Genomic DNA, 12,675 nt, shown 5'->3' with positions numbered 1-12,675 from the left:
GCTCATAAGAACACTAAGCTGAGAAGCAGGCTCTGTCTCAGTGAGGACGTAATGCCAAGAAAAAGAAAAGAAAACCCTACCACTTGTAATCTTCTTCAGTGTCAGTTACTCGCATCTCCTTTTTCGATTTTCTTCATTGCCTACAAGTAGATGAACCGCCAACCAATAAGATCAATTGAAATTAATTTAATTTATTTAATGAATATAAAAATTAGAGCAAACGCTCAAATCTTTGAAGACATCTAGAAAAACCTGCCATTATTTGAAGTTTGTAATTGTTCCTAAAAGTTTTGCACAATTTTGAAAGTATTTTTTTACGAATTTCTGGAATTTTCTTTGTTACAACTCAACAAAAAAACGTAGTCTATGTAATGAAAATGTAATGTCAATTTGCGAGTTGATCTGAAAATGTTTTATGTCCTTCATAGGAAAGAATTAGAAAAGGTGGTCATAGCATTTTGCCGAAAATGTTCTTAATTCGAAAATTATGAATTAAAAGAAGTTTCGCCGTATTCGACATCGTACAAAAAACCGGTTCGTCAGGTTCAACTCAAATTTACGATCCTCCCCGATCGGGACTCGTCCACTAGCGGTACCCATACACAATTTCAGGAATCTTGAAAGTTTTTTTTTATTGCCTTCTCTGAGAACTGGAGCGAACCATCTGGCGGCCTTCCCGCATCGATGCAATGCTGTTGCCGCCATCGTCGGTCGATGACAGAAGTGCAATCCATCCAAACCCCTCGCATTCGCTGATCGGCGAAGTGAACATGTGCAGAGTAGTGCGCGCCCGGAATTGCACTGCATCATAAAGAGCATACAGAACCGGCTCTAAAACAATTAACAAAGACAATCTCATAACTCAATTAAAGCAACTTTCAACCATCTTTATGTTTGGGCAAGTTCGGGAACCGGGACGCAAAACTAGCCTTAAAACGGATTAAGCAATCATATTCCGGGAAGCCCTCATACTGAGAGCGAAATTCACGGCAAACAAGCTAACTCTATGGTCGCTTCTCTCGCTAAAATTTGAAATAATTCACCTGCAGTGAGTAGTGACGTTTCTTATGTGACGTCGTTGTCACATGTCACAAGTGTTCAAAGGTAAACAAATTCTTCAACAACTTCAAACACTACCTCAGCACCTACATCACTCAGCCTGCCTTTATTTCTCGCTGCAACCATGTGCTTCATTTTGGTAGAATTAAGGTGAAACATCTCGGAATTCAAAGATGGCCGACTTGAGTCCCTACTCACGTTTTCAAGGTCTCTCTATCTCTCGAACGGGAAAATGACGGGGAAAACCGGGAATTTGAGATGGTCGCTGGGAAACTAACTTTGAACGAAGATCTTCAATCCCCAAATTTGAAAATAAGTTGTGGAAAGTTGATGATATTTCCTTAATGGCATTTGTAATCTTGGACGTATTACATTTAAACATTATTGATTTTATTTCTTGTAGAATAGTTTACTTAGCTACACTAAACATCTTAAAAACTTTCCAAATTAGTTGGCCATGTTTCGAAATATTTTATGATTTATTTTCTCTTACTATCAGGACTTGATTTTTTCTCTAGCTTATCTGATTAAAGTTTTAAATCAGAGTTCCAAACATCTTGCAGAAAGTTTAAGCACCCAAACATATTGGATTCATAATTTTCTTTAGTTACTGAATAGTAAATCAATAAATCCAAATATTTTTGAAAACAATGCTTTATTTATAAGAGCTTCTAATCATTAGAAGCTCTTATGAATAGAGCATTGTTTTCAAAAATATTTGGATTTATTGATTTACTATTCAGTAACTAAAGAAAATTATGAATCCAATATGTTTGGGTGCTTAAACTTTCTGCAAGATGTTTGGAACTCTGATTAGAATCTAATGTATCATTAGTTATCTAATTGACTAAAAATTAAATAAGTAAGGAGAGATACATGCTTCAACATGTGCGGCTTTGTTTTATCCTCACCTCAAACTAATTTGCTTTAGCGAATTCTTCATTATTTCTTCAAATAAAATCGAAAAATTAGGAATTCAAATATTTTTTCGAATAGGGTGGTATTAAGATGTATAAAAAGGCATATTTATACATAGAAATAAAAAAAATGGAATAGTTTTTGTATGTCACGAGTTGGCTTAAGAACGGGACGACCGATTTGAACAATTATTTCACTGTTGTTTTTATCAAGGGCTTTGATGTATTTTTGTGGAATAATATTTTTAAAAATCCTCAGAGAAAGTTGAGAAGCCGAGATAGCTAGTTATTGATACATATGGGCTTGGTAGTTTTTAAAACAAATCCCTTTTAAAGTGAATCAAAAATACCAAGAGTAGAAACCGTCCTATTGGCACAATTGAGGGGGTTATAAGCAAAAGGGTGTAAGTGATAAAAACCTAGTTTTTAGAAAATCGACTTTAAGGTTATTTTTTCATTTCGTTCTAATTGAACGGGAGTCAAGAAAAACACGCCAATCTTCTACGAATAATATAATTTTCATATAGGAAGGAAAAATCATATAAAAATATTGTTGAAAAGCTTGAAGTAGATTTTTAGTACTATATTCAATTAAAAAACCGACCAGAGAGTCGTCCTTTTTCGTTTAGGCCACTGTATTAGAAGAGTGGTCACCAAACTGCGGCCCGCGGGCCGCATGCGGCCCTCGAAAAGGTTTTGAGCGTCGCGCATGTTATAATTTTTATTCTTGCTGATGTTTAATCCTTTGCTCTTGCAACTTTGTCCTAGGAAAGTCATTCATTGAAATCATGTAAAATAATTCTGCGTTTATCCATTTCCATGGCATAAGGAGTAATATTAAATAGACTTTGACTTATTCAAAAGTTCAAAGTTTCTGAAAAACCTGATTTTTTTTAGAATTTCAAAAGGAAGCAAAAAGTCTTCAAATATCTAAAAATCTCTCTGCTGAACATATTTCAGTTTAAAAAAATGAACCAGGATCTTCGTCTTGCAGAGGTGTCCACAGCACGCTGATATTTTTACAATTTTTTTTTCTTTAATTTTGTCTTCAAAAATGTCTTCTATTTCTGTAAAACTTTGGAAATTATGTTATTTGAAATATTTGAATATGGAATGTTTTTTGTATGGTTGAGAAGCCCAAATGCAAAGAGATGTACAATATTGGACAATACATTTTCAACTTTTTCGACCTTCCATACAAAATGGTAAACTTTTGTGGGATAAATTTCATTTATTTATAGTCTGATATGAATAAAATTAACACAGCATTTCGAACATTACTTAAGTTTCAACATTTTCAAAATATCAAAAATAAAGAGATTAAAAATAATATCAATCCGATTGAAGTGAATTTCTCAAAAAAAAAAATCAAACTATTTACCTTAATATATAAGATTCCTACACAAGTATCTTCAACATAATTGTTAATTTAATTTAAATGTTCAACTTGGCTGAAGATACTATCAATATATTCCAATTTTTTTGGTTTGTGTAACTTTTGAAATTTGTCGAAAAATTTACCGTTACTGCTTTTAATTCGTAAAAGAAAAACAATGTTACAAATATATGTAAAAATTCAAGTTATATTAAAATTTAATATAAATCTATCCTTAAAAACAAATTAGATAAAACCCTCTAAAATAGACTATTTTGTATTATTAATCGAAAAAGTTTTAAATACATTGTCCAATAGTGTAAGTGACATGTTGATCGAATTTGAGTAAAGTGTAGTAGTAAAGCTCTGTTCCTAGCTTTTAAAAAGTATTAGAAGGTGAGTTTTTTTTTGTCATGAATTATTTTATATTAGCTAACATAATTCATTTAAAACTTGGCATTGTTTCTCTGTTACCTTATATCTTTGCTTACAAACCCCCCTGCTTTGATCATAAAGTTCCCAGAAATGTATTACCGTTTTCATAGAAATAGTGTTTTTATGCAATCCCATTGAAAGCTGTTAAAATTAATCCTTATAAATCTTGCGGCCCGCGACTTATTTTGAAAGTGTTGAGATGGCCCGTGTACTCGGTAAGAATGAGTACCACTGTTCTAATGTATCATTAGTTATCTAATTGACTCAAAATTAAATAAGTGAGGAGAGATACATGCTTCAACATGTGCGGCTTTGTTTTATCCTCACCTCAAACTAATTTGCTTTAGCGAATTCTTCATTATTTCTTCAAATAAAATCGAAAAATTAGGAATTGAAATATTTTTTCGAATAGGGTGGTATTAAGATGTATAAAAAGGCATATTTATACATAGAAATAAAATGGAATAGTGTTTGTATGTCACGAGTTGGCTTAAGAACGGGACGACCGATTTGAACAATTATTTCACTGTTGTTTTTCTCAAGGGCTCTGACGTATTTTTGTGGAATAATATTTTTAAAAATCCTCAGAGAAAGTTGAGAAGCTGAGATAGCTAGTTATTGATACATATGGGCTTGGTAGTTTTTAAAACAAATCCCTTTTAAAGTGAATCAAAAATACCAAGAGTAGAAACCGTCCTATTGGCACAATTGAGGGGGTTATAAGCAAAAGGGTGTAAGTGATAAAAACCTAGTTTTTAGAAAATCGACTTTAAGGTTATTTTTTCATTTCGTTCTAATTGAACGGGAGTCAAGAAAAACACGCCAATCTTTTACGAATAATATAATTTTCATATAGGAAGGAAAAATCACATAAAAATATTGTTGAAAAGCTTGAAGTAGATTTTTTAGTACTATATTCAATTAAAAAAACGACCAGAGAGTCGTCCTTTTTCATTTAGGCCCCTCAATTAACAACCTGGAAATTTATTTATACCGGAAAAAGGCAGGAATTTCCAAATGGATGTTGGTGACCATCCTGTGATAGGCTAATCTCTCCTATGGTCGGTGTATCCACTGCTCGGCCGTCATCATCAACGATCATCTTGTTTCTCGCTAAATTTCCATGTTCACAGTTCGGAAATATCTGAAAGTGCTCCTTCCACCTGGCAGCCACCGCCGTTTTATTGCACAGCAAATTCCCTTCTCGATCATTACACATGGCGGACACTGGTACGGTATTGTGCCACGCGCCATTGACCGTTGCATGAAATCTCCGCATATCGTTCCGGTTCATGCTATCATGAGCTTCAGCAATCACACTTTCTTCATGCTGCCTTTTTTCTGCAGTGGATTCGCTTTTATTCGGCTCTCGCTGCCCTGTACCGCTCTCTGATCTGTCGGGTACCGGGCACAAGCACACGGGTTCTGGCGACATTCTTCATGTTTGTCACTCTCTGGTACTCTTCATCGAACCATTCGTTTCGTCTTCGTCGTTGTCCAGTGCCAACCATTTCCACGTGGATTCTACCCAACTGCTCGTTTGTCTGCTGGCGGTACTGTGCAGCTACCCCATCAGTCGACATGGAGCCGACTCCACGTTCTGCTCTGTCGGGGCCGCTGTAGTAGATATGGCACTTGAATGAAGTGTTGACGATGGGATCCACCGCTCAGAATTCACGTTTTCGGCCAGCGTATTTCACAGTTCACGAACCTGGAGCCCAACTCGCGTGGGATCATTCAAAGTTCTTACGTTCCAAGATTGTTTCCAGTCGTTGCCTTTATTCATTGCCGGGTCTTTCGCCGTAAAATCAATCCGTTTGCTCTACTATACGTTTGCCTTTCTTGGTTGGTGCAGAGTCTTTGGTAGGCCACCTAACCAGGGCTGCGCTACTACATCGTGCTAGAAGAACTGCTTCCTCGGTGCTGACACGATAAAGCATAGTCCGTTTGTTTTCAACATGATGACCGCGGTCATTGCCATCACAACCATGCACCTCTATCAGCGCTTTGGATCTGTAGCTCTGGTTATCAAAAGTATCAAGTTCTTTCGAACTTGCTGCTATGGTTGCCCATTGGTTGGCAGTCATGCGCTAGCGGTGTTGACTAGTTCATCAATGGTTTCTAATACCAAAGATAGGTTCTTCGATATACAACAAGCTTTTAATGGAAGATTAAAAATGACGTCCTTCATTTTTCTGGACCCGTCTTCCCCTCTGTCACGCTAATTTTAATACCTAATACATGCACTGTCGCACTTTCGTACACCTCCTCCCTCTCATGATGGACGTCATTTATTAATGATCCCTAATGTAATCTCGGTATACTGTCGTGTGTAATGTATATACACAGCAAAAAATATTTAATTTTCAATGTGATGTAAACTGAAGTCTATTGTTAAAAATAAATCAAATTCGTGTGTTATTACACCATCATGTAAACTTAAATGAATATACATTTAATTTTCAACCAAAAATGGTTGAATAATACATGATCGTGTAAATTTAAAGTGAATTCGATAGAAAAATAATGGATTGGTCGTTGAAATTTAGGTTTATTTTGATGCTCCAAATATGTGCATGAAAATAAACTTAAATTTACAACATTTTTTTAGCTGTGTAGATATATACTTGTTCCATTTGAATAGGGAATCCCAGTAACTTTTTCAAACTTAGTAATGATTTGCTGTCTCGTTATTTGGGAGATTGCATTGAAAGAACACTATAAATGCGGATGGAATGAGAAGTTTTTGCTATTGTGTTATGTTATGTTGATGTATCTATGTACATAGAGTGGTTCAAAAAATCGTTTTTGCTCCACACCGAATCTGAGACTGCACAAGTACTTCAAAGTATATATGGGAATTACTATGGGAAAAGCAAGCATTTCATTTATTCGGTCATAGTGTTTGCTCCTTGGGGATTAGAGCTGCGTTGACACTGTGAGATTTATTCATCAGATACAACTTTGCCGTTTTAAAATCAGACGTCTCAGTAATTAGTTATTGATTTATATATAATCACAAATTCTTCAACAGTGCTCATTTAACTTCTAAACAGGCAACATTGCTGCATCTGGTGCGAAAGGTAGCACGCAGAAATCATGGCTACTATGTTTTACTACAAATACCCAGTGATGCCTGCAGAGCAGCCCAATAATAATAGCTAAAGTTTTCCAACTCATCCAAAAATCAATAACTAATTACTGAGGCGTCCGATTTAAAAATGGTCTTCGGCAAAATTGTAATTGATGAATGTGAGAGTCAACGTAGCTCTAATCCCCAAGAGCACATGGGCAAACACCATGACCGAATAAATGAAATGTTTGCCTTTATCATAGAAATTCCCATATATACTTTGAAGGGCTTGTGCAGTCTCAGTTTTGATCCGAATGAGCTTAAATTTTGAGAGGGCATTCAAAATTTGATTTAGAATCGAATGATCGGTGTGGAGCAAAAACTATTCTTTGAATCACTCCAATGTACACTGTACATAGCCACAAAATGCGAAAGTTCTTCAGATTATTCGTTTTGATGAGTAGTAGAGCTGACTAACATAAGAAACGTAAAACGGCTGTTTTCCCTCCTAAGCGCATTCGAGTGCCACAAAATGCAGCATATTTGTTGTGGTTAACGCGGTTGAGACCGAAAAAAATCTCACTCTCTCATAACTGCAAACACACAGAGCCGCAGTTGTTCGCGAAAAACTCCTTAGAATGGTGCTCTGCATTACGATGACGCTGCAGGACAGGACTAGTAGGGCTATGATGATGACGCGGAACAACGAGGAACGTGAAACATCTCCAATTTCACCATATGACCCACGGACCAGTCCTGCCACTAGAGGATAGTGTACACCAGAGGTTCCCAAATATTTTGGGATCGTTGCGCCTAGCCGAGTTTGAAAAATCAAAAAAGTATCAAACGTTTTATTCTTTCTATTCTACTTTTAATTATGGTTTATTGCCTACCCAGACAACCAGAAATCACATGAAAGTTCACGTTATAACTCGTTTATTCATACTAATTACATCAAATCCGCAAAACACCGAGGATAAACTCGTCAAACAAATGAGTTTCCTCGCATAAAACACCTTTTTTCTGAGTTCATTTGTACATTTTGTTTCTTTCCGTACACTCGTACAAAGTAAGTCGAATCAATCCGTAGCAGCTGTCAAATCAACATTTCTCGATTACTTTTTCAAATCGACGTAAGTAACTTCAATACGGTTTTGAGAAAATTAATTCAGAAAAATCACAACCTGTCTTCTAAAACTGTTTTAAAATGAATCACCTTTTTGACATTTTTTCGCCGTGTACATTGCTTAAATTTTGCACACAATAATCTCGCATTCGAAAACTAGGGAGTTCCTGTTATTCCCCACAAAAATTTTATTACAAAATGATAAGCCGATTTATTCAGTTACTTTCGACGTTTTTGTACCAGTGTAAAATCGACTCAAGTAGTGTTTTGTTTTGATTCGTGGTTAAGTCACTTTGTCTCTCCATACAACGGAGCGGCGAAAGTAGTGGTTAGGTAGCGAAAGTTGAAAATCTTACTTGCGTCGTTTTGTAAATCTACGACGCAAGTAAGATTTTCAACTTAATAAATAACGTTACAAAAATATTGAAAAGTCTTCTTCAATGTCATCAATTAAAAACATAATATGTAATCCGTTAAGCTCTAAATGAATTGCCACGGTAAAGATTGTTTCAACAATTGTTTAAAAACTAGACTTTCGAATACGATGTTAACTGTTTCACAAGGTTCTTCACACATTAATGGTGATCGATTATATTGTAAAGGTCTTCTAAGGTTGTTAGCTGATGTATGAGTTAAATTTTTAGGATTTTGCGGCGCACTAGGAAAAGTGCTATGACGCACAGTTTGGGAAGTACTGGTATAAACAATGCTGAGCTGTTGCTGTCTAATGTGGAGCTGGCACGGGCGGTGGTGGTTTTTCTAAATAATTTAATTACCGACCAACGAACGGCAAATATGCTGCTCTGCTACACGAAACGATGCGATATGTGTATGACACTACTGGTAGTAGACGACACACACCCAGTTCTGGTTAGTTGAGTAGCAAAGGAACAGACACACAACCGGTCGTTTTGTACTTCTGTGAGTCAGGTCAGGGGGGAAAGTCACCGCAATCCTACTGGTACCACCATGGCAGCGATTTGCGTCTACCCAAAGTCGTCGCAGTTTTTGGCGGCTTTTGGTTTGCTGAACTTTGGAAACATTGTTGTCGGGCGATTGTCGGTGTGCATATGTAGGCAGGATGGATAAATGATAAGACTCAATTAGGCAATTTATAAAATCTCTGTCAAACCAATTATACTCTTTCCGATAAATGATTTTTTGATTATCTTTAATCTGATTATCTAAATTTTATATCTATATAAATAACAATGGAGTGCTATTTGTATGTCACGAGTTGGTTCAAGAACGGATCAAAGGATTTAAACGATTCTTCCTTCGTTATGTTTGCCGGGACAATTAGTTTGAAATAAAAATGTAAATAATAAATTACCTCAAATCATCACGACCATATTTGATAAAACAATACAAACCTAAAATGAGAAGAAAATATGATGATTAGTACTATAGGTTGAAGACTAGGGTAGCTAGGCTTTTTATATGGAAATATAAATAGCAAAGCAGAAACTGTTCCAGACACCCCTTTTTTATTAATTTATTATATTCTCTTAGAAGCTATTGTGAAAATTTTACCAATACCGATCAAACCTAAGAATAAGTCTATTTAGCTTTAATCACTCTGATACCGCTTAACGCTTTCAATCTTTTGTACTTCTATAGTTTCAAATTCTTATGAAATAAGATGATCTAATATTCATTGTAGCACGGTAACTTAGCCCGAAAGCACCCAATAAAATTTGAACAAGCAAAACACTTCAATTATGTTCAGCTTTCCTTCTTTCTTGGCGTTATGTCTCCAAGGGCCTGCTTCTCAGCTCAGTGTTCGATAAGCATTTCCACAGATATTACCTGAGAGTTTTCTTTGCCAAAGTAGCCATCTTCGCATTCGTATAACATGTGGGTATCATGCGATGATATCCTTTGTCAGGTGAAATCAAGAAAATTTTCTTCACGAAAAGATCTTGGACCGACTGGGAATCGAACCCAGACACGTTACCACTAGGTTAAGAATGGCCCCAATCCCTAAACAGTAGTAGAACCTGTGCTAAGCACAATTTTTACTAGCAATTGAATCCGCACCAGCTGTTAAAGCCCCATTTTATCTACGGAAAAACCACCACAACTTACTTATCTACGCAAACAAATCCAACCCACTGATTCGCATCCATGTTTCTCTCTCTCTCTCCTTCCAGACTGCTTCCCAAAGCAAAAACCCACTGTCGTTCAACCATTTGTGGCCACAGTACTCCGTAACCGATGCAGTGAAATCAGCCACGAGGGATCTTCCAATATCGGTTCAAGAATTAAGTTGCATGACTTCATGCCAAAAAACAACCAACCATCCCATGCGGGATGCAATCTACATCGATGCAGTGTGGTTGGAAAACGCATGGTTTTAGGTGCCGTTAAAGCTCTGGCAAATAATTTATGATCCGTTTGGCATCGCCCTCCTCCACACGGCTCGCAGAATAATCGTTAATGGACAGAAATATACCTTCCAGTATAGTCCAGTACGATTGTTGGCTCGTTATAAGTGACCATCAAATTGCTTTTTTGTGCGTCCTATTGTCGCGGGAAATTCGGGGGCGGAAAATCTTAAAGTGACTACGGTAGGATTTTTTCGGGGGGGAAAATTACGGAATTGTAAATACGAGAACTAAAGCGAACAACGCACTATGGGCCATAAATCTAAATTTCGCGACAACAGTCCACAATACTTTTGTATTAAACAAGTCATAGAGATGAACTTGCAATTATTGAGAACATGTGTGATTGTAATTGACAATTTAATTCGACTACCCAAGTAACCAAGTAGCACTGTAATTCATCCTGCGTGCTAATATAGTGCTATTACTGAGCTGACATGCCACTATTGGAGTTTGACGGTAAAACTTTATTTTCTGCATATTTCAAGAAAAATTGGTTTGTGATGAAAAATGGCAAGAAATATTTTTTATACATTTTTAGAAACATAGTATATTTTACATATCGGATATAAAAGTAACGCAAATTTTTGATTTTACAATGTATTAATAATTTCCAGTGAATCAATTGTCAACCAACACGCAGCAACAAAGACATTGTCCTCTCCAATTGTTGCTGCCACAATTCTATTCTGCAACAACAATTTATCACCACTTGAACAGAATATGATAATGATCGCTCAACAGCTGTCCAGTGATTTTCTATTACTTTCTCCGTGTTGGTAAACATTGCCACATTATCGAGCAGCATCCATTAAACAAATTCGATTTAGTGTTTTAAATAAGTGATTAATCACGGGTTTAAAAGGTTGCAACAATGTTGCATCGTGTGATTCTAATGACAATTTCTCTTTTTAATGTATGCTAATCCGCAAGAGATGGGACAAATGGTTGTAAGCATGTGCTTTGTAGTTTGTTTTTCGTCTGTTTTGATGACAATTTGAATTTATATTAATATTATTTTTATTAGTTTACCTTAAAATATATAGTATTCCGTCATACTCGACTTGCAAACAATTTTAAGTAGAAACCTTGTCTCCCATTTTTTAAGTGATACCAGAAGTTTTTGCATATATTTTCACAGGGTGTTCAGACAAATTCAAACTCAACTCCCGGATTTTCCCGGAACATCAGAAAATTTCTGATAGAATAAACGTCTTTTAAGATACATAATTTCAAATTAGTAGTCCAAAACACTTATAGCGTTCGAACTATAAACAACAAATTGGTAATGTAAGTCTCCATAACTCGATATTGAAGGGACGTTCGAATTAGGGTCGTATCGAGTAATATAACACAAAACCAAAGCAAATGCTATCCAAGAGACCATCGAGTTAGCCATGAAAACAAACTTTTACTATGGACAATCATATATAACTCAATATCGAGATACGAAACATCGAGTATGGGAGATTAGTAACTATTTTATAAACTACGGTGTGCCGTAGGTCCACTAGTATTCATTGGAAATGCAGATAGATTTGGGAATTATATGAAAGAATACTGCTCTGTGTATCAAAAATTAGACCATAGTTCCAAATTTGCCATAGTTCTAAATGTGCCGTTTAATAAAATATAGCAAACCAGTTCTATTCAAAAAATGCTTTAAAAATCATGCGTTTAACATGATCCACGACTGGTTCCTGGAGTAAAATTTGATCTAAGGAAACTCCCATATGGCAAAAACGATATCACGTCAAAAATTGATTGCATTCTTCCAAAAAAAAAAACATTATTTCACTCAAGCTTAGTGACAGAAATGCATCAAATATTTGGCAAAGAATGTTGTCAAGAACTAAATATAAATCTGCCCAATAAGAACGGCCTTTCCGATTGTTCATTTTTCAAAGTCTTGCCAAGAAATCATTAAGAATCTTATATGATATTGGCTGAGAAAGACTGGAAGAACTCGCTACAGAAATCCCTGAAAACTCTCGCGGACTTTTCCATAGATCACGGGCTAGTCAAGTTAATAATATAAGCAAGGCTTCTTCACGAATCAGCATCAACATCTTCAGGAATCCACCAAATCAAAATTATCAGTTAATGTATCCAGAACTACAACATTTTTATCTCAAATAATGCAACACCAAAACATTTCACTCAACTTTTTACTAACTGCCGGACATTTCTTTAGAATTTCAAGAAAAGTAGGACAATTATTAGCAATTCACTAATTACCTTTCAGTGATTTTTCAAAGGTTTTCCATGTCACTGATCAATTATTGCCACAATTACTGTTTTAA

The 12,675-nt window shown here is 35.8% G+C and overlaps 2 protein-coding genes across 5 annotated transcripts in view; one reads left to right on the top strand and one right to left on the bottom strand.

Moving 5' to 3' along the window:
• Positions 1-12,675, bottom strand: part of LOC5579092 (serine/threonine-protein kinase ULK2) — a 165,762-nt gene that overhangs the window by 77,688 nt on the left and 75,399 nt on the right. The gene's annotated exons all lie outside the window — the stretch shown is intronic.
• LOC5579091 (trophoblast glycoprotein) overlaps positions 1-12,675 on the top strand; it is a 57,376-nt gene that overhangs the window by 17,885 nt on the left and 26,816 nt on the right. For both annotated transcript variants that reach the window (XM_021850437.1, XM_021850436.1), the window contains exon 2: positions 10,139-10,555. The gene's annotated coding sequence lies outside the window, so the exon portion shown is untranslated. The remainder of the gene's footprint in view (positions 1-10,138; positions 10,556-12,675) is intronic.

Source organism: Aedes aegypti, chromosome 3 (genome assembly GCF_002204515.2).
Source record: "Aedes aegypti strain LVP_AGWG chromosome 3, AaegL5.0 Primary Assembly, whole genome shotgun sequence".
In the NCBI taxonomy this organism is placed as follows: Eukaryota; Metazoa; Arthropoda; class Insecta; order Diptera; family Culicidae; genus Aedes; species Aedes aegypti.
The sequence above is the reverse complement of the archived record's forward strand: the minus strand, read 5'-3'. Positions and strand labels throughout refer to the sequence as shown.